Source organism: Anomalospiza imberbis, chromosome 1, assembly GCF_031753505.1.
Source record: "Anomalospiza imberbis isolate Cuckoo-Finch-1a 21T00152 chromosome 1, ASM3175350v1, whole genome shotgun sequence".
Taxonomy (NCBI): domain Eukaryota; kingdom Metazoa; phylum Chordata; class Aves; order Passeriformes; family Viduidae; genus Anomalospiza; species Anomalospiza imberbis.
The window spans coordinates 21,397,064-21,423,929 of NC_089681.1; the positions used below are offsets into that span (position 1 = coordinate 21,397,064).

Below are 26,866 nucleotides of genomic sequence, written 5' to 3' on the forward strand. Positions count from 1 at the left end.
AGCTGTTCAGAGGCACTGTGTGGTGATGGAGCATACGATGGTTTGGACACATTGGAGAATGGGGAGGTGCAGATATACTGACTGTGAGCGACTTACCCCTTGGTGCCTCACTTCCTATGGGATTGCTCAGCTTTAAGCTGAGGACACAAGGAAAATCATATAGAGGGAAGTGTGATCAACCAATAATGATATATTAAAAGAGATCTTGCTTAAAGTGAGTTGCTTAGGTAGGGCTGGCAGAAATGCTGAGGAGAGTGGTGCAACTTTAGCCCTTCTCCACTTCCTCAGACACTTGGCTGTGGATTGACAGAAGTTGCCAGAAGGTTTTGGTAAGAGGATTTACAGCCTTCACCTTCCTCTGGGAGAAGGGGCTGTGTATGGACTCTAAGAGAGTCCAGAGGTGGCTCTGTGTTCTCCTCTTTGCCTCTTCCTTTAGGAGCTAGTGCATTTGATTCCTTTAGCAATCCAATTTTCTTTTCCTCTCCTGTCTTGATATTTTATTAAGTATTAGCAGTGAGAAGGAGAACAGAAGGTCCAGTCTCCCTTCGCTTGGGATGAATCCAACACATGTTGGGCTGTTTGCACTTGCTGAACTGAGATTTGTGCAGCCATTCCCTGCAAATGACTGTGAACACTTTCAGCTGGAGTGTCGATGGCAGATGGACATGCATTTGAAGGATCCAAGCTTTGGCCCTAGATTTACCCAAGGACAGACAGGCACTGCTCTGTGCTGTAGTCGTGCTCTGTCCTGAGAGTTCTCTGGGGATTGCACACTGACCAGAACACCCCTAATAGAGCACTGAGGATTTATTCTGCTTATGGAGAGGTAAGGCTCTCTTGCAAGACAGTTACAGAAGCTTGTAGAGTGGGATCAAGATCATCTGGACAATAATTTGTGCTTTAAAAATGTCACTGGATTTCCAGGCCCTTCCTGATTTCTGCCTTTGTTTGCATTTGTCTTTTCAGTTTTGCAGCTGCTTAACAATTTTACACTTTTGTTTCTGTTATTCTGTCTGACTTCGAGCTCTGCACAACACCAGCATGGCCCTGGGTGAAACAGCTGATGTAGATGGCATAGGCAGGACTAACACCAAAAGGCAAACCTATGGGATTAGACTAAGAAGCAGATTTGGTCAACTACACTTTGAAACTGATGATATCTCCTGCTTAGGAGGGGAAAGATGCAAAAAGATGAAAAAGAAACAGCAACAGCGATGACCTGTGTCTTTACTCCTCTTTTTGAAGATAATAGCTTTTAGCGCTTAAAATTGTCATATTTAGGGAAGCTACTCTATCTATTTTAGGTGAAAATCTTGGATGAAGACTAAGTACCTCTTCCACTAGGTTAGAACATCCTATCTGGGTTTTCATCACCATACACAAATACACACTTAAAGTTTATGGGCATTTTCCTTTTATTCTTTGGAATGTGAAAAAATATAATTGGTTGCAAGAAGTTTCTCTTCTCTGTAGCCCAGATCCTGAGGATACAGGATTGCATTTCAAGAAACTTACCCAGCAGCTGGCCCTGAGATTAGTTAATTATTTGTTTAAGTAGTCCAGAGTCTCAGTTTGTGTGAAGTGATGATAACAGACAGCACCACTTTCTGTAGGTGAGGCATGGCCTGAGCACTGAGGGAAGAGAGAGGACCACCTGGTTGTCAGATTCCTGGCAAATTTTCTTGCTCTGTCTCCTCAGTTTGCCTGCCTGTAGAGCAGAGATAAGTTTTCCCTGGAGGAAAATCATGTATGTGAAGGACTTTGAAGATAAAAACCACTCTACACTCACTATTGCAGTTAGCTTTACATTAAACCAAAGCATGTCGTGTTATCTAACCCTTTTATGCTGTTTGTCTCTGAGCTATTCACACATCATATGTAAAAATCAAGACCTTGGAAGTGCTGGTGTGTTGCCAGCATGGGGAAAATGGAGTTGTGATTCTAAGCTTCACTGCTGGCTTTAGCTAACAAAAAGGAAAGGTATTGCTAATTCTTGCAGCAATAAACTTTTTCCCTTCATGCTTAGTTGCTTGAGTCATGTGAAAGACTTAGGCAGCAAGGGCCAGAGGGGAAAATGTCATCTTTCACATGATTTAATGACACTAATTGCTGAGTTGAATACTGATACATAAATTTAATTAGTAGTAATGTCTCAGCATTCTGTAGGGAGTCTCATTTTACTGATCAAATGACACATTGTTTTGATTTAGGTTAAAAAATGTTTCCAGGCAAACTTGCTGTATTTTGCTGTGTTTAGTAATGTGCATTTTGAGAAAGTAAACATAGCTTATCCTTCTCTTGAGAGTGTTTGCCTATAGTAGAGAATGTTTATACTTTCAAGTCACCAAATACTGTCCAAACCTATAGAAGCCATCTTATGTCAATTGTAAAATAGTGTAATTGTGGTTTTCTAGGACTTCCAGGTCTGTTTATAGATGATGTAGAATGTGTACAGAGGCATTATGTCCATATTAGCCAACTGAAATAGCTGGAGGAACAATCAAACTTTCAGATAATTTGTGTTCGTTAAAGATTTTTGGGTTTTGTGGGTTTTTTTGTTTTGTTTTTGGTGTTTTCTTGTTTGTTTGGTTTGGTTCGGTTGATCTTTGTGTCTTTTTTTCCTTTTTCAATATTAGATGATCCAATAACTTTGATCACCTCTCACAGAAAAAAAGAGTAAAAGCCTCTGAAGTAGCACAAGTCAAGGACAGAAGTTACCAGCTCATAAAAAATAGTTCTGTGGGTACAGAACAAAGAAATCCTGTATGGACACACTGGAAAAAGAAGACATCTGTAATCAGAATTTGTTTGTGTATAAGACCTAGCTGATAAGGTTAATTTAATATTGGGTTTTGTGGCTTGGAGCAGGAGCTCAGAAGTGGTAAGATTGTAAAAAATAGAGACCCCCACATCGAAAGAGGCTGCTTACCTGGGCTATCTTCTGATGGCTGCCCTGAAAAAGGCTCTGCCTTTGCTGTGGGCCCCGAGGTCCATCAGGGAGGTTCTGGGTGGTACCCTGTGCCTTTTGCAGGACATTGTGTCTTGCTGCCAAAACAAGAGAGCACTGAAAGCTCCTTGGAAATTATGAATACTTCCTCATCTTTGTTTAGCTTTCTTTTGTTTAGCAGCTGAGGAGAATTTTGGATGTGCTGTGCCTGCTTTCCATCCAATGTTTTATCTAACAATGACCAAACTGATGGCAGATGAGAGAGAGGCATTTGCAGCTGGAGCAGTATCTTCAGAATGGTAAGCCTGGCTATAATAACCTGATCAACTTTCATATGTAGGGCTTAAACCTCAAGGATATGACTACAATATTGACCGCAGGTTGTCTACCTTCCTTACTGAGATGAGTTAGGGTGTATCTAAAATGCTAAACATTGCAGCCCTGTCCTGGCTGTTGGTTCACCAGGTTTAGAACATCAGGGTATCGTATTTCTCTAATTTCTGAAGCAGATGCCTTTCTGCAGGTTTCCCAAAAGGTAAGAGTGCAGTTTCACAACACTCAACACCCTGTTCACCCCTGCTGCTCCACAACTGACAGAACTGTCATGGGACCCAGTGGGTAGAAGACACAGGCAAATATAACAGGCACTTGGGCAGGTAGAAGACTAACATGAACCTCCTCCCTTCAAGAGTTTCCAAGAAAACTTGTGAGAATTATAAGAAGAGTTTGTAGAAAAATTGCATCTCAGTGTGCTGTGTTGTAGGACAGGTCTGCAGGATTCCTAGAATGGGTCTTGTGAGTTTCATATAAGCCAAGAAAAAAGAAAAATCCATTTCAACTATCCAAAAGGACGGGTGTTGTAGGGAGATGAGCTTAAAGAGGTTTTGTAGCCTCTGGCCTCAGATATTTTGTGCCAAGACTTACAAAACAGAAACTCAGGGTTAGTCTTTAAAGATGTACTTGGTGGTTATTCTATGTTTTTTCACTAGAGTATTCATTTCTTTTAAAGTTACCAGCCTTGAGTGACCATGGAGTTACATGGCCAAGAACCTTACTGAGGTCTTGCTTTGGGAGAAAAGAAGCATTCCATGTATTTTGCCCTGCTAATAGCTTTAGTAATTTAACAGACTGATAAAGGCAGCTGAGCAGAAACCATGGGATGAATAAAGTAACACTGACTATTTAGTCAAAAGTCATGTTTTGAGACACTGGCCATGTTTGTCATCTGTTGGCTACATTTGGCTTCCTCCCTCCCCATTTTCCACTTGTTTTTCTGTTACTTAGGATTAAAATATTACAAATAGTGATGTCTTTTATTTTTTTTTTGAAAGCTACAGCAGGTAAGTTTGAATTTTTCAGCCAAATAGTTTGTTATATGAAAGAGTTGAAATATTATCCTACCTCCCAGGTTCAAGACTTCCTTTGCTATCTTCCTTTCCTTGAGTTCTTAGAGTATCAGTCTGCTTCCGATAAAGTAAGGTAAAGCAGTGAGTTCCAATGACAGAGTGCTCTCTGTGAAGCCTGGGTGGCAATAATAATAATATTGCTATTGCTTTTTTCTCCATGTACAAACTCGTTTCTCACATGGAAAGAACTGCACGCTTTGTTTTTATATTCTGTGGCATATCTGATGAATCTTTTGCCTCTAAACAATTCAAAGGAAAGTCTTTGTGAGAACTTTATAGAAGGATTACACACATTCTTGGACTTCGCAATTGTAAATGCTTTTTGATAGTGTCAGTGGTTTGCACTGATGAGTGTATTGATGACTGCTGGGAAAATGTCATGTTCTCTTATCTTGCAATTGTAGTGATGGGCAGAATCTGGCATATATTTGGGTTGTTGTAGCCTAGATGACTTTTCAAATGCATTTAAATGTGGTCCATGGCATGCGTGATCTTTCTTTGGCAGCCTTGGAGCCTTGATAACTTGTGCTTGTATCTGACTATTGCAAGTTGCCATACGTCCCTTTTTCCATTCCTCGTTTCACACTGCTGTGGTTCTAGTGAGAATAGTGGTGTTTTGGAGCAGGTGGGTGCAGTATGACTGACTCCACGGCATTTTTAGGGAAGGGATGCTGTTTTGGTTTTCTGGGAAGGGCTTGGTGTGCTGTGGTAACATTGCTTGAACTGAACTGTTCTGGGAAGTGAGCATGTTTGGAAGGACCAAATAAGAGGTTTGTATCTTAAGAGCTCTTCACACGCTATGTGTGATTAAGGTATGTAAGAGGAGTTCAGAAGGGCTATAGAAAATGGTATGAACATTTTATTAAACAAATTCTGGAAAGGTTTTTCCTGCATATTTTGTAAATAATAAAATACTGTTTATTTACAGTCTCTTAAATTCAGACTGGCTGGAGTGCTAAAGACAGCGAATGACTTCTGTTATAAGAAGCAGTCTTTTTAGTTCTGATCCAATGCCTACTCTAGCCGTACAGATAACTCCCAGTAATTACTACTGAGTCTCAATTAGTCTTGATGAGACTGATAACAGGGCTGCTAAAGAAAGTTAAATCTGTCAGAAATGCCTGCAATATACTGTCAAACACTGCCAACTGACTTTTCTTCTACAAAGTTCTGCCAGGAAATATCAGTCCAAAATATCAGTTTCCAGGGTTTAAAGATGTCTTTTGACATGACAACATTGTGGATTTCTCTTAATGTACCAGCAGAAATAACGTATATTAGTTTATTTTCTCTACACCAGGCCCTTTTGATGAGGAGAGGTGACTTGATAAGTACATGTGCAGTACTAATTTTACACGTTATGTACACCTGTGTATGCTTATAATGGTGTGTGATAACTGTGCTACCAAAAGCAGTCAGTTATTTTGTAGAGGTCAAGATAGGCACAGAATTATTCCTTAAGTATTGGTGCAAGGTCAGCACATTGTCAAGACAAAAAAAATGAACCCAAATTTCTATTCCACAATACAATAGATTTTAATAAGCTATGGTTAGGCTTCCTGGTTGGCAAAGACAGTAGTTCTACAGCTTTATTTGCTTAAAATAAAAACTTAAAATGGTTGTGCTTACATAAATGCTGCTTCATAATACAAATGGCAGTAGTGCTTTGTGTGTTCTTCCATTATGGTAAAAAACAAAATCCAAATAGAGATCAAATAACTCTGTGAAAGACAAGAGTGCATCAATTGTCATTACCTGTGCACAGTGCCTTTTATTGGTGCAACTGACAGTTGAATTAATACTCATTTTGGCTATTAAAGAATCTCACCCAGCAAAGTGTCCTTGTTGTACATGTTCTAGTAATTATTAGCATACTGTTACTTGCGAGATGTTTTATGGTAGAGTAACAAAATTTCTCCAACAGTACTGAAATACAGAGTAAAGTTCATTCTTAATGCACCTCTGTGCTGTTCTTTTCTTCCCCATTGTTGAAGATGTGTAGGCAGCACTTACTGTCCTACATGTTTCTCGGGAGGGAAAACAGTGAATGCTTCTGTGTTACTGATACTTCGTGTTAAAACCAAGCATTACCCCCAACTTGCTCATATTATACTGCAAGAGGGATGACTAGTGAGTAAAAAAATCATTAAAAAGAGCAGATTGATTGTGTAACCAGAATCAAAGCTGTTGTGAAAAAGCATGTTCCTTTTCCGGCAATGGCATGGACTGGCCTTGAGTAGTCAGTCTTGGCAATCTGAAACAAATTAGCACACACCTGTGCAAGCAACCTGGCAACTGGTGTGGGAAAAGAGGCAGAGGGACTGCACTGCAGATGGTGATGAATGGGAAGCAGTCACCTTTCTGCCACCACAGCAATTTATTGAGCACAGATATGTCTTCAGGTCAAACCAGTGCAGCTTTTATAATAGAAACCTTCATTTTTAATAGAATGGAAACATGGGAAACTAGAGGTGCACAAACTTGCTAGGGTTCAGATACTTTTTCCTCAAAATTCTATTGCTGACTTTTTTCACCTTCATATCTATCTTTCATTATGAGAGAGAAGTTAATACTTACCGAAGAGAGAGTAAGTTAGTACTCACTTAATTTTTTTGGTTTGCCTTAAACAGCAGTATTTAAGCTTCTACATGAAGGGATTTGTATGTGTCACTGACTAAAATATACTATGTAAAGGGAAAAATCAAACTCACTAAGACTTTTTTGGTTCTTGTCCTGTGTTTCTTCTGAATGGGGTTGTGAAGTGTGTGCTGGAGTGGGAGTGCTGTGCAAGGGCCATGGCTTTACTGCAGCTGCTTGAAAGTATTGAACATGACTCATGTGTCTGCACTCAGCATGACACCAACCAGCTGCATCTCCCAACCACATGTAACAGGGCCAACTTTACAAGTTTGGAACAAGCCTGTGCGGGCTAACCCGGCTTTCCAGGTGCCTGTTTTTGCCTGGCACCACCTTTTCCTGCTGCAGAGGTTACAGCAGGCGTACTCTGGCTGTTACCCCAGAAACTTATCTCACGGGAGGAGTTATCAGGGGACAGCAGGACACCCAACACAATGGGAGACAGCTTGACAGAATGGATGTTTTGCTCAAAACAAACTTGCTAAAGTATTTACCAACACTATCACACAGCAGAGTTGAACACAGAGTTGAATTATCTAACACCCCTGCCTTTCCACTCTTTCAGACTCTACAAACTTGAACAATAATCAAGCTGGAGAGACTGATTCAGTATATCCCTTACTACTTCCAGCTCCTAAAGACAAATGCTGTGGTTCTTGCAAGAAGCCACTAACAAGAGGAGACCTTGTGACTGTGTTGTATCTTCTCCTTTTTCATCAGGAGAAAGACAGTATGAGCAGATACATACATCCCTATCAGTCTCATTTTCACGCAACACATCGATATCCTTGAATGTAACCTGAGATTATGGTCTGCCTGTGTTGGGCATCCATGCAATAATGTGGAGTATTCAGGATGCAGCTGTGAGGACAGCCAGTCATTATGCACTTATGAATAGAACTGAGACACATTTCCTTGAAGCAGCAGAAGTTTGGAGTTGGGAATCTAGGAGGCTGACCTTTTCCAGTCTGTATTGAACAGCAGCCTCCAACATGAGGAAAAGGATTCAGGTGTTGATGAAAGGACAGATGAAACGTTGAGTACTTGAGCAAAGACAACAGAGCAGAGCCTGATAAGAGGCAAAAAGTGGTTCTTTACCAAAGGACTCTGATATAAGATGGTTTTCTTTCTGAAAAGCAAGCATGCGGACAAGGATTGAATACCATAAGAGAGTTGTGGTGTGCATGGTATTGGAAATGTAAGTAAAATGTGACCCAGAAATCTGCAGGTGTAACCAGAATCAAAGATGTTCTGATCACAAGCTGCATTTCCTCCTCTAGAGCCCCTGTCTCTGACCACACGATCTCTGCTCCCCTTGACTTTGCATCACACCATTTGTGCAAGCAGTGGAGGAATGCACGTTTGGAACATTCCTCTCTTCTCACTCAGTAACTCACAAATGTGTTTGGATATGTATGTACACAAACAGAAGACTGAGTATCTAAGATTTTAGCACTGCTCTAAAAATGTTATTTGTTCATATAAAACTAGGTTGTGTTCCTTATTTATTTAATTTGTATTTAAAAAGTGCAGCTGGACACAGAATTTAATTTCATCTGAGTTTCATATGGGAAGTTCCTATACTTTCAGACTTGTATTGTGTGCTGGCCAAGGGGGAAGGTTTTTGGCATAGAAAGGCCTGAATAAAAAGATATCTAGGTACCTTTCTTGCTATATAACATATATATTTTTGAGATCTGTTTGTTTCTATTTTGGTTTACTATTTGTTTCTGTTTTTCTTTCTTTATGAAAACTTTTCTTTTTTTCATCAAAACCAAAACCCAAAGAAAATGCCTTACCAGCTCTGTATTATTCTGTATTTCTATGTTAATGACTGAGCTGTGCTTCAAGCTACTGGGACAGACTAGTGGGTAGTAGACAGCAGTTCTAGATGTTTCAGGAGATTTTACTACAGGTAATAGTAACACTGTTAAGGGGATATTCAAACAATATGAAGGCATTCAAAAAAGTGTCCAATTCAAGTTATATTTCATGAACTTCAGGAGAAAAAATATAAGAAACATGAATAGTTCTACTGAATATCTACTGTTGCCAAAACACAAGGTTTCTTTATGTTGGTGCCTGTTTTGAGTAGATAAGTCTTTAGTGCTCTTTCCAAAACTAAAATAGTTGCTTGGGACAAAATCTGAGCTTTTGCTGCAAATTTATTTTAAAAGAAATTTCCATCCATTTTGGAAGTTGTTAGAATTGCCATGTGTGCTTACTGAATGGATCATTGCTGACACTGGTAAATGCTTTTCCTATTGCATTTGTATTAAACTTATGCTAGATTCCATTGTGTTGTTTTAAGGACATGTCTGTATTTGTACTTCTTCACTTAACACTGTCTTCTCCTGCCTTACAGACTGCACTGTTTCCTCCTTTTGTTTCATGTCAGTGATTTTCTTTGGTCTCAACAATACTTCACTGATAAGAGGCTAAACACAAATATTTGTAACACTGAACAATGTGGGGACTTTCTGGCACGGACAGTTCTGCCTTCTGGGTTAAAAGAAGGTGATAAAATGAAGGGGGGGGGAGGGGAATCCCCAAACACAACAGTTTCAGATGATTCTTATTTTTGATTTGCTGTGTCATAACCTTACTAAGGGAATCACGGAATTATGGAATGGTTTGGGTTGGAAGGGACCTTAAAGATCATGAAGTTCCAATCCCCCTGCCATGAGTGGAGACACCTTCTGCTAGACCAGATTGCTGAGGCCCTGCCCACCCTGTTTTTAAACACTTCCAGGAATGGGGCATCCACAGCTTCTCTGGGCAAGCTGTTCCAGTGTCTCAACACCCTCACAGTAAAGAATTTCAGCCTAATATCTAATCTAAACCCACCCTCAATTTAAATCCATTCTCCCTTGTTCTATTAATACATGCCCTTTTGAAAGCAACAGTAATCAAAAGTTAGAGATAAGTAGTTAATTTGTCCCCAGTGCCATGATGTGAAGCTATGCTTGTAGTTCAGTAGAATCAAATAAGATAAAATAACACCATTTTAAAAAGACAGCTGCAGAAACTGCTGGTTTAAGTGTTAAACAGGCATACTTAATGTGACTATTCTAGATGAAACTGAGATTTTATTTCCTCTAACATCCTTTCTTGAAGATCCTCAAATTAATCTGCCTACTAATATGTTGCTCAGTGTTCTTGGAGAACTCAAACTGCTTGGAAGTAGCTTGAAACCTTGAATCATGCTTATCTTTTTTTCCCTCATGCTTGCTGAGTACAGAGGAGGCAATGAGGGTAGTCTGCTGCCAGATGGGACTCCCTTGGAGTGGCAGAAGGGTAACGTGACCACTGTGCTCCCAGCCCTGGGCTGCCACAGTGGATGCGGTGCCCTGTATCCAGGTTGTAAAAGCTTCTGGGGTGACAGTGAGGATCTGGGCAAAGTATATGCATAAAGTCCTCCGTGTACTTTCCCTGTGGAGGTTTCATCATGAACAGCACAAACCCAGTAGCACTTACTCTGGTACTTGAGCCTTTTCAACCCCCCAGCACTGCTGAGCCCCAGGTAGTAAACTGCTCTGTAGTGAACTGCTTGCTCCTCATTGAGAGTCAGTAATGAGGGGTGGGCCTTTATCTAATTCTGATGTTTGTATCCCATGTTTGTTCCACACTTCACATAAATTTTTATCACATGTGAAATGTTTCATACCAAAATATGTGCACCACAGGTATTTGTGAGGAAGCGTCTGCTCCTTCTCATGTGAGGAAGATTGTAAAGGTAGTCAAGAAAGCACAGCAGATGATCCTCTGTGTAAGAGACAGAGGGGCTTTTGTATCTTCACAGAAGCAAAGTAGTGCTTATTTTAATTAAAAGCAACAACTAGACCTATTTCCTGGATAAGAAATAAATAGATTGGTAATAAAGATTAAATCCCTAGAAGTACTCAATGCCTTGAGAAGGGGTTCTTTTATTCCTTAATAGATGTAAACAGGTGTGTGGGTATGCAGATAGGTGAAATACTGGGTGTCAGGAAAATCTTTGAGAAGTCTGTTTATATAAGGAAGATTGTTGTACTTTGGCTTTCCTCAACTTTTTCCCCACATATAATTCTCCAGACTTTTATAACAGGTTCTCAATTTTCAGTTCATTTTGGGAAAAACCCCCAAACCAACACTTATTGTTTGTACTTGTATAGTCTTTCTGACTCAAAAAAATAATTTACCAGACTGAACCGAGTCAGTTAATTGGAGTCATGCATCCCAGGATGTTCTCCAGGGTACCCAAAGAGGGTTAATAGAGCACACAGCATAAATGTCAGCTCTGCCGCTCTGCTCTTGCTGACCTTGCAGGAGCTGGGAGATGGTCCTATATAGAGACACCATGAAGACTCTGCAGAAAGATGACAAGAGTACTTGAAACCTAAGGGGTCCCAGGAACCTTCCCATATTTTCTGCCAGGCTAGCAAAGATGGATACAAGAAACTAAAATTTCATCTTGCATGCAGTCATGTACAATTCCAGCATTTTCTCTGCTGTGATTGTGAAGGGAAGTACCTCTTCTCAATTAACCCCCATGCCAGAAGGACCACCGCTGTATTCTGATACAGGGCAGTCAACAGGAGGAGGAGCTGCAGTGATGAGTTTGTGCCACCTAATCCAGAGGGAATCCCAAGGGTGTTCTCAAACTAGTCCTCATCTTCTGAAATGAGTAACTGACTTCTCATGTAGAGCAAGGCATGGCACTTTCTAAATAGGAGCTCAGGAAAGTCTTTTAGGGACATATAAAGTCTTGATATAAAACCAGTGGAGAATACCCCATTCCTTTGCACTACCTCACTGTTAGAAATGTGAACTTTGGCTCTAGTCTAACTCTATCATCAGCTGACAGCCAATGGATCTGGATTCTGTGCTTTAGTTTTCCAGATTGCAAATCACCCTGTTATTATGTCTACACATAAGAGAGTTCTCTGAGGTCACTTATTTGAGACCTGTTTTCTCATGACCTAAATGCTTTCAGGTTTCTTTTTTACACCCCCTCTCACTGTGCAGCAGTTTGGACCTTTGGGAACTGCAAAGTATTCCTGTAGCAGTGGGTCTTGTCTGTTCAGATACTGTAGCCTGATTTTTCCAGGTGTAGGTACAGGGATGCACTTTTTCCTTTTGGCAAGATTGTGGCTTTGAAAATTCACCTTCAGCCATATATTCACCTCCTCTTTTTGGAGTCTCTACTTCCTAGAAAGCGACTGTGTCATTCCTACAAACACTGAGACACCAGGTAGCCTGTGGCACTAAACACCAAAAAGACTCTCCTCTAATTCTCCAGTATCTTCCCATTTGCTGTTCTGCATATTTATTTTTTGACATCTTTAATAGTAGTCAGCTTTAATAGTAGTTTTAGTAACTTTATGTGTATAAATGGTAATCTCAATTTTTTATTTTACCTGAATAAATAGGGAATGGAGCATCAGCATCTTCAGAAGGATTTCAGCAATATGGAAAGCAGTAAAACAGTGTTGCATTTCTACCTGACAAGATACGTTTAAGATCCAAAACTAGAGAGCCGTTTTGGATGTTTACCCTGCTGATGGCAGCAATATTAGACTTTATATCCAGACATCAGACACTGCATAAAGAATATTACAGGTAATGACTTTCTAGAATTGTGTTGAAAGTTTCCATTTGTGGGAAGTAGACAAAAATTAATGTAATTTCAGTTAGGAAAGGATAAACTTTTCTGTGTGAAGACATACAAGAGTATTTTCTGTGGGCTTTGAAGAGTTTATTGTACCAGAGAGCTGGGGAGAATTGCTGTTTTTGCAGATGAAATTTTAAGTCCTTAGAATTGTCCTCAATTAACTTCTTAATGTTACATGACTTCTGCTTCTATGGCATTTAGCTGTCAAGTTCAGGTTTCCTTCACATATGACAAAATCAGAAAATACATAGAGACACATTCATAATTAAGCTGCCTTTGGTTTGGCATAGTGTGGAAGAAAGTTCTTGAACACTGGAGTCAGAAATTATCTAATTCTTCACTTATGTCTTGGCTGGCAGCTGCTGTTAAAACTGCACAACTGATGCATTTTTTTTCCCTGCATGCTTCTCTTGACTTGTTTTTGTTCCTTGGTGCTTTCTGTGGAACTGTGTGTTTGCAGTATTGGTGCAGTTCTAGTGCTGGCCCTGGAATGTCTGTAACAGCTGTTGCAATACACACAGTAAACAATTGCTAGTTACAATTTGAAACCAGTAGCAACCAAATATTGTTTACACAACTGGCTGATTTGTGTTTGAAACTTCCAGCTGGAGTTCCCTTCTTATGCCAGGGGAGGAGGAACAACAATGGCTCTGCTTATTTTGTGTATTTGCACATTTATGTGTGCACAAGTAAGGCTTCTTTGGTTGCCCTCATTTCCTAATCCTAACAGCAATAACAAAGCATGCATCTGCCCAATGGGTGCTGCTCTTTGTCATGGGATTCTAAAATTTCTTCTCACTGTACTGTTGAGCTGATGTGTGTGGGTCCAGCCTCAGAACTTACCTGCACATAGGAACCATAAACTGGAAAACACAAGGTGACCCCTTTCTGGCTTTGTTCTGCCATGGAGTTTGCACCACCTGAGGCAATGCTGGGATCTGTTCTTCCAGGGGAGTCAGCCTTAGACTCTGCAACAGGAGACTTGTGAGGTGGGAGATGCCGATGGCATAAAGCGTTGGGGGTGGCAGGGAGATAGGAACTCTGATTTGGGAAGAGAGAAGCAGGTGCTAACAGGGTGGAAGAAAGAAGGAGACATATTTGGACAAGAAACTTGTACAGGGGCCTTGAGTAAGGAAAGGATGTTCTAATATACTTTAATAAATATTAATAACTTGTGCTTGATAAACTTGTCAGTTTGCAGTGGGCCAAGGTAATTTCCAAGACACACAGTGGTGTTGTATAGTGCTTTGTATGTCACTTCTATATATGTTTAACGTTTATGTGACACTGTAAAGAAAGAATGACACTTTAAATGGTGCAGACACCATTTCTTCTTTTGTAGTCTTAAAGATGAAATAGGACTTTTGGGAATTATTTAGCTTTTGTCACTGTAAATTGCTACTACATTCACTGTTATTTTGTGATGGAGGTAGATTTTACAACCCTCACTCCCTAATATTCTGGTGCTCGGGCAACATATACCAGTTTGTGCTTTGATCCAAGAAATAAAACCAGTCAAAATCCTACTAAATCTGAGATCTGTGTTTGCCATTCCCTGGAAATGCCATCTGGTATGCTTAGTATTGCACTAGCAAGGGATAACACATTAGTCTGTGGCTAGTTTCTTGAAGTAATTTTTGAGGGCAACACAGTGGCAGATAGAATAAAAGGTGATAGTCACTTTTTTGTCTTTTGTGTTTGGACTTATGAAACTTTCTTCCCATCATATCTGATGTCTGAATTGACTGTGGGACAAGTGATTTTAATGGTCTGCTGCCATCTCTGAAAACAGTCCTGATATTAACAGGGATAAGGAAAACCTTGCTAATGTGTTTTTTAATTTTAACTGGAAACAATTCTTTCCAATCTATATTTAGCTTGATGACTACTTTTTTCCATGCCAAAAAACATTTCTACTTTTTGAACCCACTGTTACGGCTGGAGAAAACCCTTCTGAACCGTGAAGATGAATTTACAATGCTGTCACTGTGACACAGAATTTGAAGTGTTTTGGGATTGGCATACTTCGGAAGAAAAGAAACCTGACACTTCCCCCTTATGCTCAGACAAAGGAAGTCCACTTCTCTGACCAAAGCATGAGATTGCATGATCTGCCCGAGTAGCTATGAGAGTAGTATTCTTAGGACTGAAGAGATTTCTTATAATTGCCACATCACTTTCCTGAGCAAACTCAGGAGATTATGGTCACTGTGGAATTTAGGAATGCTTCAATGGTACTGCACTCTATTAGATTATTTAAACTTAGGCTTTTTAAACTTATGCTTTGATTTTTCAGAACCTAAACAAGAATAAGACAACTCTCCCAATCAGATTCAGTGGTTAGTTGTTGGATTATTCCCAGCATTTCAGAGATGGGGCAACTGAGAGGCGTTTTAAAAGATTTTGTTCCATTATCAGTCTCGATGAAGGGTGAGACATAAGAGACGTAAAACTCAATGCCATTCTATCAGAAGCCAACCTATTTCCTGGTTACAATACCTCATAAATGTTTTTCAGCCTATTAGCTTTTGCCACACAATGCTGCTAATACTTCTAACACAGATCACCTATGTTTTTACCCCACATGGTCCTGCTACATGAATCTTTCACCATTCTAATTTTCTAAAATATCTGGTCTTTTTACAAGGCCATAGTTTGAAACTTGTTGAAACTTGTTTCTAGTTCAATCTCTCTCTCAACAAAGTCATCTCTATTCCATGGCCTTCCTAAGTCAACACACCTTACCTCAGTGTTTGCATACAGATGTACAAGACTGTGTGAGCTTTCTGCAAGATTTTGAGAATTCCTTACAAATCCATTTCTCACAGTTAGTGGGCTCACCTCTGCCTGATTTTTCTGTCCTCACTATCCCATTTTGCAGCTGGTCCTACAAATAATGTCTGCATTTTCTGTTGGTGCTACTTCTGCCCTCTTGCAGAGAAGATGTAGAGAAGCCACAGCAAACTAAAAGCAATCCAAATGTCAAGCCAGAAAGGGTTTTTCCTCCTTATGCATTATTGATAATGAAAGTTCTACAGAGCTCAAGTCTGCTCTTGTCAGAAGCCTTTACACAGAGAACCCTACGAGACTGGTGTTTTCACTAAAGGGCAGGATGTGTAGATATTTCCTAGAAAAACAAGAGAAATCTATCAGCCTGCAAAAAACACAAATCCTGTAAAAATATGTATTTGTGATGCTCATGAGTAATGTTAACTCAGAGCACACAGTGCTTAGTGTACAACAGGATTTGAGGATTTAGTAGTAAAGATCTGGAATAACATGGCAGATGCCTTGCATTAGTGAATAAATGCATGACAGTAGTAAACAGTCTGTTTTATTACATTTTTACATTTCTTTGAATCTTACGAAACTCATCACAAATTCACATGCTGGAATATGAGAGTGGTTATATTTACTTCTAAATGAGCAGTTAAATGGGACATAAGGGAAAATTTTAAAACAGTTAAGTTACATTAATAGGTATTGAACACTTCTTCCTTATTCATGCTAATGTATAGTGAAGCTTCTGTCCTTCTTTGTTTTTGAAGTCTACATTGTGTGAGGGGGATCTGTTGAGAGAATTTATAAAATATTTTAGCCTATTTTTCTTTCAAGATTGTGATGATGAAGCTCTGTCTGGTAAGTTTTACATGGTGCTTAACTTAGCCCTCCCTTGGATTTTTGTTGTTGGCTGCAGTGACTGAATCTGAAATCTGAACAAGGCTTGCATGATCCTGCTAAGGTTAAAAGACCCATCTGGTCTGATAAATTCCCTTGAGCTCTCTCCCCCTGCATCTTAGAAAGTCTGGTAGTGGGGAACAAAGTCTGGCAAGAGAGAGAGTGGTGAAGGGGTAAGACTTTCACATATGAAATATCCCTTTGAGTTTGCATGTCACATAGCAACTTTACCACATGGGAACTATTGGGTGTGTATTCTAGGTAGGCATTTAATCAGATGGCCATACCTACATTAAACTGTTCTTAATTTACAGATCACATGCTGAGTTTAACAATGGGACAGGAAGCTCTCTTGTCTCTAGCTTACTTTCCTTTATATTATTATGTGTTTCTTTTCTTAATGGCCAGTAACTGAAGTTTGACCACATTGTTATTAAGCAAGCTGTAAATCAGGGTGGTGAGTGTCTTTACAATCATAAAATGTGAAGAGGCTTTTGGATCCTCATTGGTCTGCTGATGTCCTGTTTCCCATGTGGGTGGGTATGTGGATGAGGCAGGATCCAGGCCTGTGACTGGGATAGGCTCAGGCCACATCAGGACAATGAATAGTCTTTGCTGTTGACTGGAGTTAAGTTAGGCATTGCAGTTATTTAGCTTTTTTTGGTCTTTTCATTGGCATAGAGATGTTAGTGCTCTTCTGAATGTTTTAAAATGAAGGTCCTGTTACTACTAGACTTATTAAGGAGCTCAGGCTTACTTAGTGAGAGAGTAACTTTACAGTCTGTGCCTATTTTATTTATTATTCCCTTGCTCTCTTCATTCTGCTGTGAAAGAATCTCTGAGTACACAGTTGGCAGTTACTACATCTCAAAAGTATCTTGCAGTGCAGTTCCAGATGGAATTTATTTTTGCCTTGTATTGTGATATGATCAGATACACAGGAGAACAGAAAAGCTTTTCAGTTGATTACATTTCTATGTATCTTTGATAATCCTCACAAATACATCAAGTCCAAAGGTAACCCACATTCCACTGCCAAAAAATGTTTACATGCTCACAGGCCTAAAAAGGTATGTTTAAGTGTTCTGCTGAATCATGTTATTGTCTTAGAATTAAATGTTTACAGATTTGGGCCTTTAGACTTACATTTTTTCAAAAAGTAAGCAGAAAACCAGTTATCTTTGAAGAGTGACATGCTTTTCTTGCTGTACATTGACATTTTACACACCTTGTCTGGTGATCTGTTCCAGAAAAGCAGCAGTCCTGGAAGTTTCCATCCCTGTGTCCTGTAACATCTATCATGCTTAGCTGTGTTTTGAGTGAAGGCTATCCTAGAAGACCACAGTCTCAGGGAGCGGAGATGTTCTGTAAAGAATAGAGCTTAGACTGTTCTGTAAGCTTAGACTCAGAGAAGTGAGGAAGATAACTAGCTTGTCACCTTACTTTACTCCAGAATCTGTATTGTTTTTCTTCTCTAACAGCACATTGCTAGCCAGCAATAACATACATGAAAGTAGTTGTGCTATCTCACTAGATTTCAACAAATGTTTCTGTGGCTTTTTTCTTTTCCTAGTGGTGAAAAAAGTGGCAGAACTTGAACTTGAAGGAGTTGCACTGTAAGCTTGGGATCAGAAAGTGGTGAACAAGAAGCTTAAGTGAAACTACTAAGATGCATGACAAGTACTATAAGCAGAGAAAGAAATCCCTTGAATAACTTAGTTATGAAGCCTTTAAGCTTAAGCAGCTTGACTGGTTTTTGTTTCTTTTTTCTTCCTGAGGCCAATTTTAAATTGGAATTGACTGGTTTCTGTGGTGTTGCATGTTTTAAATATTAGCACAGTAGTATCCCTGAAGGGTCCTTTATTGTAGCTAGCTATTTATTCCCTTTCTCTTTAAGAATCTATAGAGAGGTGTTTTGTGGCTCCTTGCCTCCTAATATTTATACTTGCATGATGCAGTGACCACAAATAAAAATATACCCATAAACAATATAGAAGAGAACTTTGAGTTCTGAGTTGCAAGCTGCCCCTCTGGGCAGAGGTGGATTACTTTTTATCTGAAGTGCTCATTTCTATACACTAATATGCATAATACCTGAGGCCATAGCTTGAGCCACTTTTCGTAAGTGGCCTGGCTTAAACAGCAGAGTACTCTTCCCCTTTCATTTGCTTGTTCCTTGGGCTACTCCTCCATTATGTTGGTGGGAGTGGTGAACTGGACTGGTGAGCTAACCTGGTCTAAAAATACTGGCTCTTTATTTTTGATTTGGTTTTGATGGCCTGTTTTTGGCCTGAGTCAGTCCCCTAGTTCTGTTTGCTGTGCAGCAAATGGTAATGCTCACTTGTGGGTGAGGATAAACTCTGGGGATGGGGAGCCTGGTGTCAAGGTCCCATTTGTCAGAGTGCCCCGAGGGGGCAGTTAGGCAGTATGGCAGGGCCGGTCTAATGGCTCCCTGCTGCAGTGTGTTCAGGTCTACTTCTCCCTGCAAAGAAACAGAAAACAAAGAAATCTATTTTTACTTGCTTAGTGAGTTGTATTGATTGCAGCAGATGAATGAATGGAGTGGAAGAGGAAGAAGAGACCATGTCTTTTGGTGACAGCAAGGACCTGTTTTTTGATGCTGGTAACTTGTCTGGTTTAAATCTACTGCATTAGAGTTTGGCCTCTACATATCTTTCTGTTGCCCTCTATGTGCCTTTACAAACTGCAGTACTAGCTGTCCAGTGAAAGAACTGCACGGTTCTCAGCTGTGGCAAACTGTCTGAGGAGACAATTCTCCATCCAGCACTGCTCCAAGCCCAGGATAGGAAATGGGACTGTCCGGGTGCAAGACCCAGCGGAGGGCGAGTGATACGTCCGTACTGGCCGTGGAGCCTGTGCTGCTCCAGTCGTAAGGTTGTGGAGATTTACCCAGGTTGTTTTAAATCAAAGGGCTCAGGCCAGCTGTGCCCCTGGCTCGTGGATAACTGAGTGTTCAATTTGCCTTGCTCCTGCACTGAGCTCAGCCTGCTGCAGCTCCACAGTGGTTGGTGCTGCAGCTAGCAGGCTTCAGGCTAGGTCTTGTATGGCAGCGCTGCAGCATGGCAGTGGCTGCTCTAGGAGCCTTACCAACTACTGTGTAGAGAAACCCAGAGTTGTTTGAGAAAAGGAGGAAAAAGTGTTAGTTCTATATTGTAACAATGCTTGGTACCACCAAAATCTGTGGAGAGATTGGATAATCTGACATCATGTTTATTTCCATTTTGCTATAATGTGTAAAGAATGAATACAGGATGCACTTCAAGATTACATCTGTTGTTTGGTTTGGTGTTTTTTAATCTGGTAAGTAATGAAATCTTTTTGGATTGCGCCTCCATTATATTTAGCTGAAAAATTCAAACAACCATTCAACAGAAGAATTTCTTCATGTTTTATTACTTTTTTTCCCTTGGCTTGGAAAAGTTGTATGGATCCTTCTTTCAATACGCAGCTGATGGATTGTAGAATTTCACTGAACTTGCTACATGCACAGGTAAAACTGAAAGGACTTTTTGTAATCTTAAAGATTACCTTTCCCACATTAATTTAATCTTTTATACAAATTCTTGACATATTTATAAGTGGTTCTTGTTGGCACTGATTTGTGCCACTTTTCTAAATGCTGGATATAGCTGTTTTTGATAGGGGGCATGCTGGTGTTTTGGGGTTTTTTCTCCTTCAAACCATTGTATTAGAGATTCCAACTCACCTATGGCTTATGCATGGGAAAAATATTTCACAAAAAGGACACATTTAGGTATCTATCCACTGTATTTTCAAAGTGATATATGTATCCTAATGTTCCTAATATGTAGACACTCTGTCATCATACAAGAGCATGTAGGTGATCTGTAGATTTGTTGAGTTGTACACCTACACACAGCTTTGGAAACTATTAACTCATGAGGAAAGAACAGTGTAGGGTGAACTTGTCCTAAAATCAAAAGCTTTGTTTTAAAACCAAAATAAACCACAAGCTTTCTATTTCTATGTGTTTCTGAATGTTTATGTGAAAGGAAATATGTTTTTGCTGATTTTTTTCTGCTATTTTTAAAAATTCTTTTAAGGCAGTCCAGGAAGTTAAGAGGAATTGGGTTAAAACAACAGATGAGCAGATGCAGGAACTTCAATTTCTACAAAAAATGTAAACAAAGCAAAGGTAAAACAGTATAAAAAAAACCAGTCAAAACAGATCAAAGCTGTGGAGTTTTTAAAGAAATTAAACTAGGGGCTGTGACTTCAAAAACAGAGCATGGTTTTGTGGAGTTATTTGAACTAGAGACCCAGGTCTCCCATCTCCTGGTCAGATACTGAACCATCAAATAGAAAAGATTACTATCTCTATTAATATTTTTTAAAAATTCCAACAGAATGAGCTGTATCTCAAGGGCTGGCAAGAAATATTTGACTGAATGCTATTCTTCTCTGCAAAACTCAGGTGCAAATGTTTGTCATTCAGTTTAGGCAACCAGATGAAAACTCAGACTGCTGGGTCTGTTGCTCACAGTATTTCTTACTTGTTAGTTTTATCTCTTACTATTATCATATCTGCTAATCATCCAAAAGACCCATCTCATCATATCCTGTTAAAAAAAAATAAAAATAATTTTTTTTACTCTGTACTATAAGCACTATTCTCTGAATCAAGCACTGACCTATTGTGTGAATCTGTGTCCTTCCAGAAGAAAGTTTAAACATTTGTCTTATAGCCCCCCTTTTTTTTTCTCTCCAGATCACTAGACCTACTTGCCTTTACAGCAAATCACATTAGTTCTGTTCTTTGGTGCAGTTCCCAATGCAGATTTGAGAAATGCAGTTCTATGGTATATACAGCTTGATGTTTGGTCATTTTATTTGTGACTATCCAGAAGAAAGCTGCTCAGCTGACATCCATGTTGCCAATGATGAGATTAGCTACTGCATGACATTGCCTACTAACCAAATTAGAGGTCAGCTTTAAAATCAAACAGTTAAGAATTTGGCAGGTTACTTTTCTTGTAAATACTTCACTGACTTTGTGTCTATATTCACTTCCTCTTCATGAAAAATAAGGTTGGAAGGTCTGGGGAGAAGGGAATGGTGTGTTTTAAATCTCTTTCACTTGTCCATATTCTCCTCCAAACCTATTCTGAAACATAATCCTTTGGCAGCCTTCACAGCAGTGAAACATCTCACGTTAACTCTGCTGTTTTCTCCCTTTCCTAGCATTCCATGTCATGCTTTTCCCACCCTTTTCCTTTCCTTTTGGAGGTAGAGTTGTCAGTTTTGTGTGGGAGCAAAATAACTGCTTTAGCCAGCTTTATGCTTGCAAAGACTCCCCCTTCCTACCTCCCACTTGCTCCCTCCCACAGAGAAAGTGTTCTAGTAAAGATTTCAGCTGTTTTACTTGTATACTGTATAAAATGAACCTAATTGACTGATTCTGACTTAAGGCTGCTCCCTCTGTTCATTGGCTGGAGGGTTTTAGTTTGGTTTTTCTGTTTGTTTGTTTTTGCAGGGTATACAAAAGATGCCAAAGAAGACACACTGGAGCTCCGATTTGAGTACAATGACTCAGGCACATGAAACTGGATCATTTTGTACACAAAACAGGTTATTTCTCAATCCTTTCAGGAAAGGATCAGAGTAAAATGTAATCTTACAGGGTTAGTCATGCTGAGGCTGGGCCATAAGGAACTGCAGCTGGTTTGTTGCACTATAAAGATGTTAAGAACAGGGTAAAATTAACTGAGTCAGGAAAATGATGGTTCAGTAGTTAGGGACTGTAATTTGCTCCTGGAGAATGAATGGAAGAATCAAGTATGTCATTTTGAAAAAAATTAGAAAGTTCTCTGGTTTGTCCTCTTTAGACCTTTGTGTTCAGTAGCTGCGTGAAGAAAAAGGTATCAGAACAGATGATGAAGGCAGCCAAAGGCCAAGAAATGGTGAGCAGGTGTGTTGGTGTAGGAATTTGTATTTAATATGAGATAAGGCTGCTACTCTACCACTCTTACAACCCTGCTGAGAGAAATACCACTGAGGAAAAGTATCTTGCACATTCCAAAATTTCAGTCCAGAATTAATTGACTAAAAAGCACATCTTTGCTCAGTTTTACTGAAATAATTTTCTGAATGTTAGAAGGTTTATCATCACAGCTTTAGTAATATATTTTACATTCTCTGACTTTGACTTGGACTTTTTCTGAGTATGATAAAGGATATAGATAGTATAATTTTTTGTATGTTCTGCACTCCCCTGTTGTATCCATTTCTGCCTTTCATTTTTCCCTGCTTCACTTGCTTGCTTCATTTGCTGTCATGTCAGACCAAATGAGATCCGTGACATTCACACGGAGAAATTTTTTTTATTTTAAATAGAAGTGTTAATAAACTAAAAGTCTGATTTGTAGCTAAAACACTTCTATCTTTTGTGTGGGCCTTTCAGGATGGAAGTATGTTCAGATATTTGATAGTTTAAAAAATAATTTCCAGCATTAGAAATGTCTTTATTTAACCTTGTGATATCTAAAGACTGTGTCTACCAACTGAAAATGTCTGAAGAGGAAAAAAGAAAGGACCGTGTGTAATCTTCCAGGCCCATGCTGATTAGAGCGAGCAGTGAGGCAATGCATGTTATTTTATAGCTTTAAACTGCAACTGTCGCAGAAGAAAAGACCAAGTTTAATCTTGGGAAAGATTGGATCTCTCTATTTCTAAATTTATTTGTAATGGAAGCAAACTTTTAATTATGAAGATTAGCATTCACTATGTAACTAATCAGCTGTGGATAGTAGCTTGTTCTAAAACAGAGAATTATGAGAGAAGGGCCACTCTGCCAGTTCATTCCTTATACTGTTGCTGCTGGGTATAACTCAATACTGATTTGCTCAGCGTATTTTGTTACAGTACTTAGAAGAGCATTTCAGCTTATTCTCAATTTGCATTCGTCAATCTGTTCTGGAGATCAAGATGCCTGAATAGATGAAAAACAGTAAGAAATACAGCATCCAAAAAAAAAAAAAAAAAGAGATTAGTGAGTGAGAAGTTGAGTCCAAAATGTAAATACAGTGTGTTCTTGCTTGTGTTGTTTAGCCCAACCACTGTTTTTCTGGTTAGGTAAACTTGTAAAAAATTTAGTAAAGAACTTCTTCAGGTAGGAAAAGGAGGAAAACTTAAATTTTTGGGAGGATAAAGAGGGTAAAAAATAAATGAATAAAAAATATTTTAGCTTGATGGTTCAACAACTTGCTTAATTTTATTTGCTTATTGCAAGTGTTTCTGAATGACACACTGGAAATTTACAGAAAGACAGAATGTGTATGAAGATCAGGTATGTATATCTGCATGCACCTGCTGATATATTTTACAGACTTGTACTCAGATTCCACACTAGGATTGTGTGTGCATTTGTTTTTTCCCTCTGGTGGAGAATCATACCCATTTGGAAAATCTGGCATGCTACATATTCATACACAGACATTCCCATCACATAAAAGATGCAGCTCCAAGTTCATTTGCAGGAATTAGTATCCATTGCTGATAGTTCCTGAACAGCTAAATAACTAAGAGATGTTGCTCTTTCAAGTCATTTGTTGAATGAAAGGGAATAACATAAAGTCAATTAAAATAAATACCTCTATTACAGCATGTGGTTGGCTGAAGAAATATATTTCTCAAAGAAAAATATTTCTAAAAACTCAGTCTGAATTCAGAAAAAATATGATGCTGCTGTACCTTCAGAAACATTAAAACCAATCACTAACTGCTGTTCAATAAGCAAATCGATTAAACTGTGTGGTGGGTTCTCTTGCCCCTTTCTTTGAAGTGCTCTGTACTTGTTACTGCTGGAGATGAGAGTCTAAGTTGGGTGTGGCCTTCAGCATTCACAAATAACTTGCAAATGATATTAAGAGAGACAACATCTGACTAGAATTGCACCTATACTGGAGACCAAAGGATGTGGTTTAGTGGTTTTGCTGTGGTGAAGCTTTAGCAAGGGACTAAGTGCCATGGCACTCGGGGCTTGAGGCCATTGGTCTGACCAGAAGATATTTAAAATATTTTTTTTTGTGAGAAGAACAGCCTTGGACAGGGCAACAGAAAATCACTGAGCTTAACAGCTGTGTCTGGTTGCTGACACAAAACTCAGTGAGCTGAAAAAATTAAAGCTGGTAATTAGAATAGAGCTGTTAAAGCAAGTCCCAGTATGCTCTCACATTAAACAGTGATAGTATGGAATGGTATATGTCATTTATAGAACAAATTTGAAGTGGTTTATGTCTTCATACACCAAGCTGTGTTTTTAGAGAATTAATATCAAATCTTAAAACCATGCTTAGCTAGCTTCTAAATGCTGTGATCACAATGTTCTTAAGGATTTCTTCTGCTATTTCTCTACTTTTTTTTTCTGAGATACTTGAAAAATGTAGTAAAAGTTTATCTTTTGTACATTCTCATTTGAAAAAGCATTGATTGAGTTGGGTCTTTATAATTTTGGCATTAGCATCCCTAAGAGTCTTATAAATCATTGCTCTGAGTTAGAGAAAAGTTTAACTGATGCTGTTGAAAGACTGAAAACTTACTGCTGACTCATGAGAAGAAAAACATAACTTTTATTTTGTTTCTGATACTGTAGGAGTAGATGATACTACTAGCTTAGAATAACAGCCTGAAAATTCTTGCCTGAATACACAATCTAGTGCAGCAGTAAGATTTAGTAGGAAAATGAAGAAACTTAGGTGGACTTTGCAGATAGTGAGGCTGTGTTGTAGAAGTGTCTGCACCTAGGCAATTCTGCAGTTATGTGTTGTTTTAGAAATCTTGAAACAGGCATGAAATAACTTCTAGAGAGATAATGTATGCAAAACTTGGTTCCAGCTTCCTAAGGCCTTGGTGCTAGTTACTGCAGCATGGTTAACATAGCTTCATGATAGATACTTTTATTAGATTTTCAGGACATTTACTTTACAAACATATATCAAAAAGATTAATCAGTGCCATAAGTTTTCCTAATACAACAGAAAACTGCAGATACAGGCAATGGAATAGTATAATTTGCCTACTTATACCTGCCAGATGATACAGTATTCAGAAGCTTCAGACAGTACTGGATAGCCTTTAGAAAAGTAGAGTTGAAAGGTAGCATTTATGCAGTTGTTATGGTTAAAGAATGTGTGATTATCAGAAGTCAATCTAATTCAGAAGGCTTATTCAGCAGTTAAAGTACCTCTATATATGGCCTTGTGGTCACTATAATGCCAAACAACATCCATATGGTGGCACATTTGGAACTGCTGTTCAATCCACATATACAATACATTGTAAAAAGCCTTAGAGCAGAAGCAACTGCTCTTGTGTTCTATTCCAGCAGGAAAAAAATTAATTCTGTTCTCTCTGAAATATCCTAAAAAGATCAGCCTGAACTGCATTATGTGAGATTTTCTAGCTTGTTTGTATCTACTTATAATTACTGAAATACATATGCCCTTCTAACGGTTTATTTGTTCCACTGCATGTAGTTCCTCTGTATCTCAAATTTTTCCTTGTATCTCAAGGAAAAGATTTTTAGTTAGGCCAAATGAAGATGACTGTGTATTTGAGAAAATAAGAGAAGAGGACCTTAATAATTTATTTTAGATACTGTCTTTGAAAATGAATTGTCTGAAAATAATAAACCTATTGTTGAAGTCTTGAATTATAAAGAAAACAAACACCACAAAAACAAAACTGAAAACCCCACAAACAACAACAAAAAACCAAACAAAAAAAACCCCACAAAAAAACCCAAAAAACCCCCACAAAAACCTTCACTGTCATTCCTTGTCTGTGCACTCCTCTTTAGAGTTTTTACAAATCTAGTTACTAGTGAGAATGAATGCTGAGATTATGCTTTTTTATTTTCTTTTCTGTTTCCCCAGACACTGTTTGAGCAGAAAGGGGATGGTCGACAGGAAAAGGTACTACTCTATTAGCAAGGAAAAATATTTACGTATCAGCTTGTAATGTTTCTGTGACTCTCTGTAATTAGTGTGATGGTTGAGCAGGCTATTGCACCTAGGCATTGCCTGGGAAAGGCATACATTTCCTCTGATCCTTCCAAGCAGACCAGACTGTTGTGGTTCGCTTACTGACATGATGAGGTATCATCTATCCAAAAAAAAGCTACACTAATATTTTGGGTGAAGTCAAATAACTTCAGCCCCCACCCTTTCTCCCCTCTCACCCCCACTTCCATTCACATATACTCAGAGAACCTTGGTGCTGAGATGAGCGGGGACAGAGGCACTGTACTTTTGCCTGAATTTTTAGCTTTCTGATTTTTGTGGTGTTATAGGGATAGCACACACAGCAGCGTCAAAATCACAGAATCACAGAATCAGTTAGGTTGGAAAAGACCTCTGAGATCGAGCCCAACTTCTACCGGAACACCACCCCATCAACCACACCATAGTCCAGTCTTTAAGTCTTTAAACACCTCCAGGGCTGGAGCCTCTCCCACCTCCTGGGCAGTGTCTAATCGCCCTTTATGTGAAGAAATTGCTCCTAATG

The 26,866-nt window shown here is 39.1% G+C and overlaps 2 long non-coding RNA genes across 4 annotated transcripts; both read left to right on the forward strand.

Annotated features, from left to right (window-relative positions):
• Window positions 1-22: 22 nt before the first annotated feature.
• Window positions 23-17,923, forward strand: LOC137470564 (uncharacterized). Of its 2 annotated transcripts, none has more exons than XR_010997131.1 (4): window positions 23-2,545; window positions 2,668-3,246; window positions 4,859-12,591; window positions 17,895-17,923. It is a non-coding gene; the product is annotated as an uncharacterized lncRNA (long non-coding RNA). The 2 variants fall into 2 exon arrangements; XR_010997132.1 differs by having other exon boundaries at window positions 7,556-12,591.
• Window positions 17,918-26,030, forward strand: LOC137470553 (uncharacterized). 2 transcript variants are annotated; one of them, XR_010997125.1, is made up of 6 exons: window positions 17,918-17,959; window positions 18,849-18,930; window positions 19,687-19,832; window positions 20,407-20,498; window positions 21,129-21,336; window positions 21,837-26,030. It is a non-coding gene; the product is annotated as an uncharacterized lncRNA (long non-coding RNA). The 2 variants fall into 2 exon arrangements; XR_010997126.1 differs by having other exon boundaries at window positions 21,208-21,336.
• The last annotated feature ends 836 nt before the right edge of the window (window positions 26,031-26,866 follow it).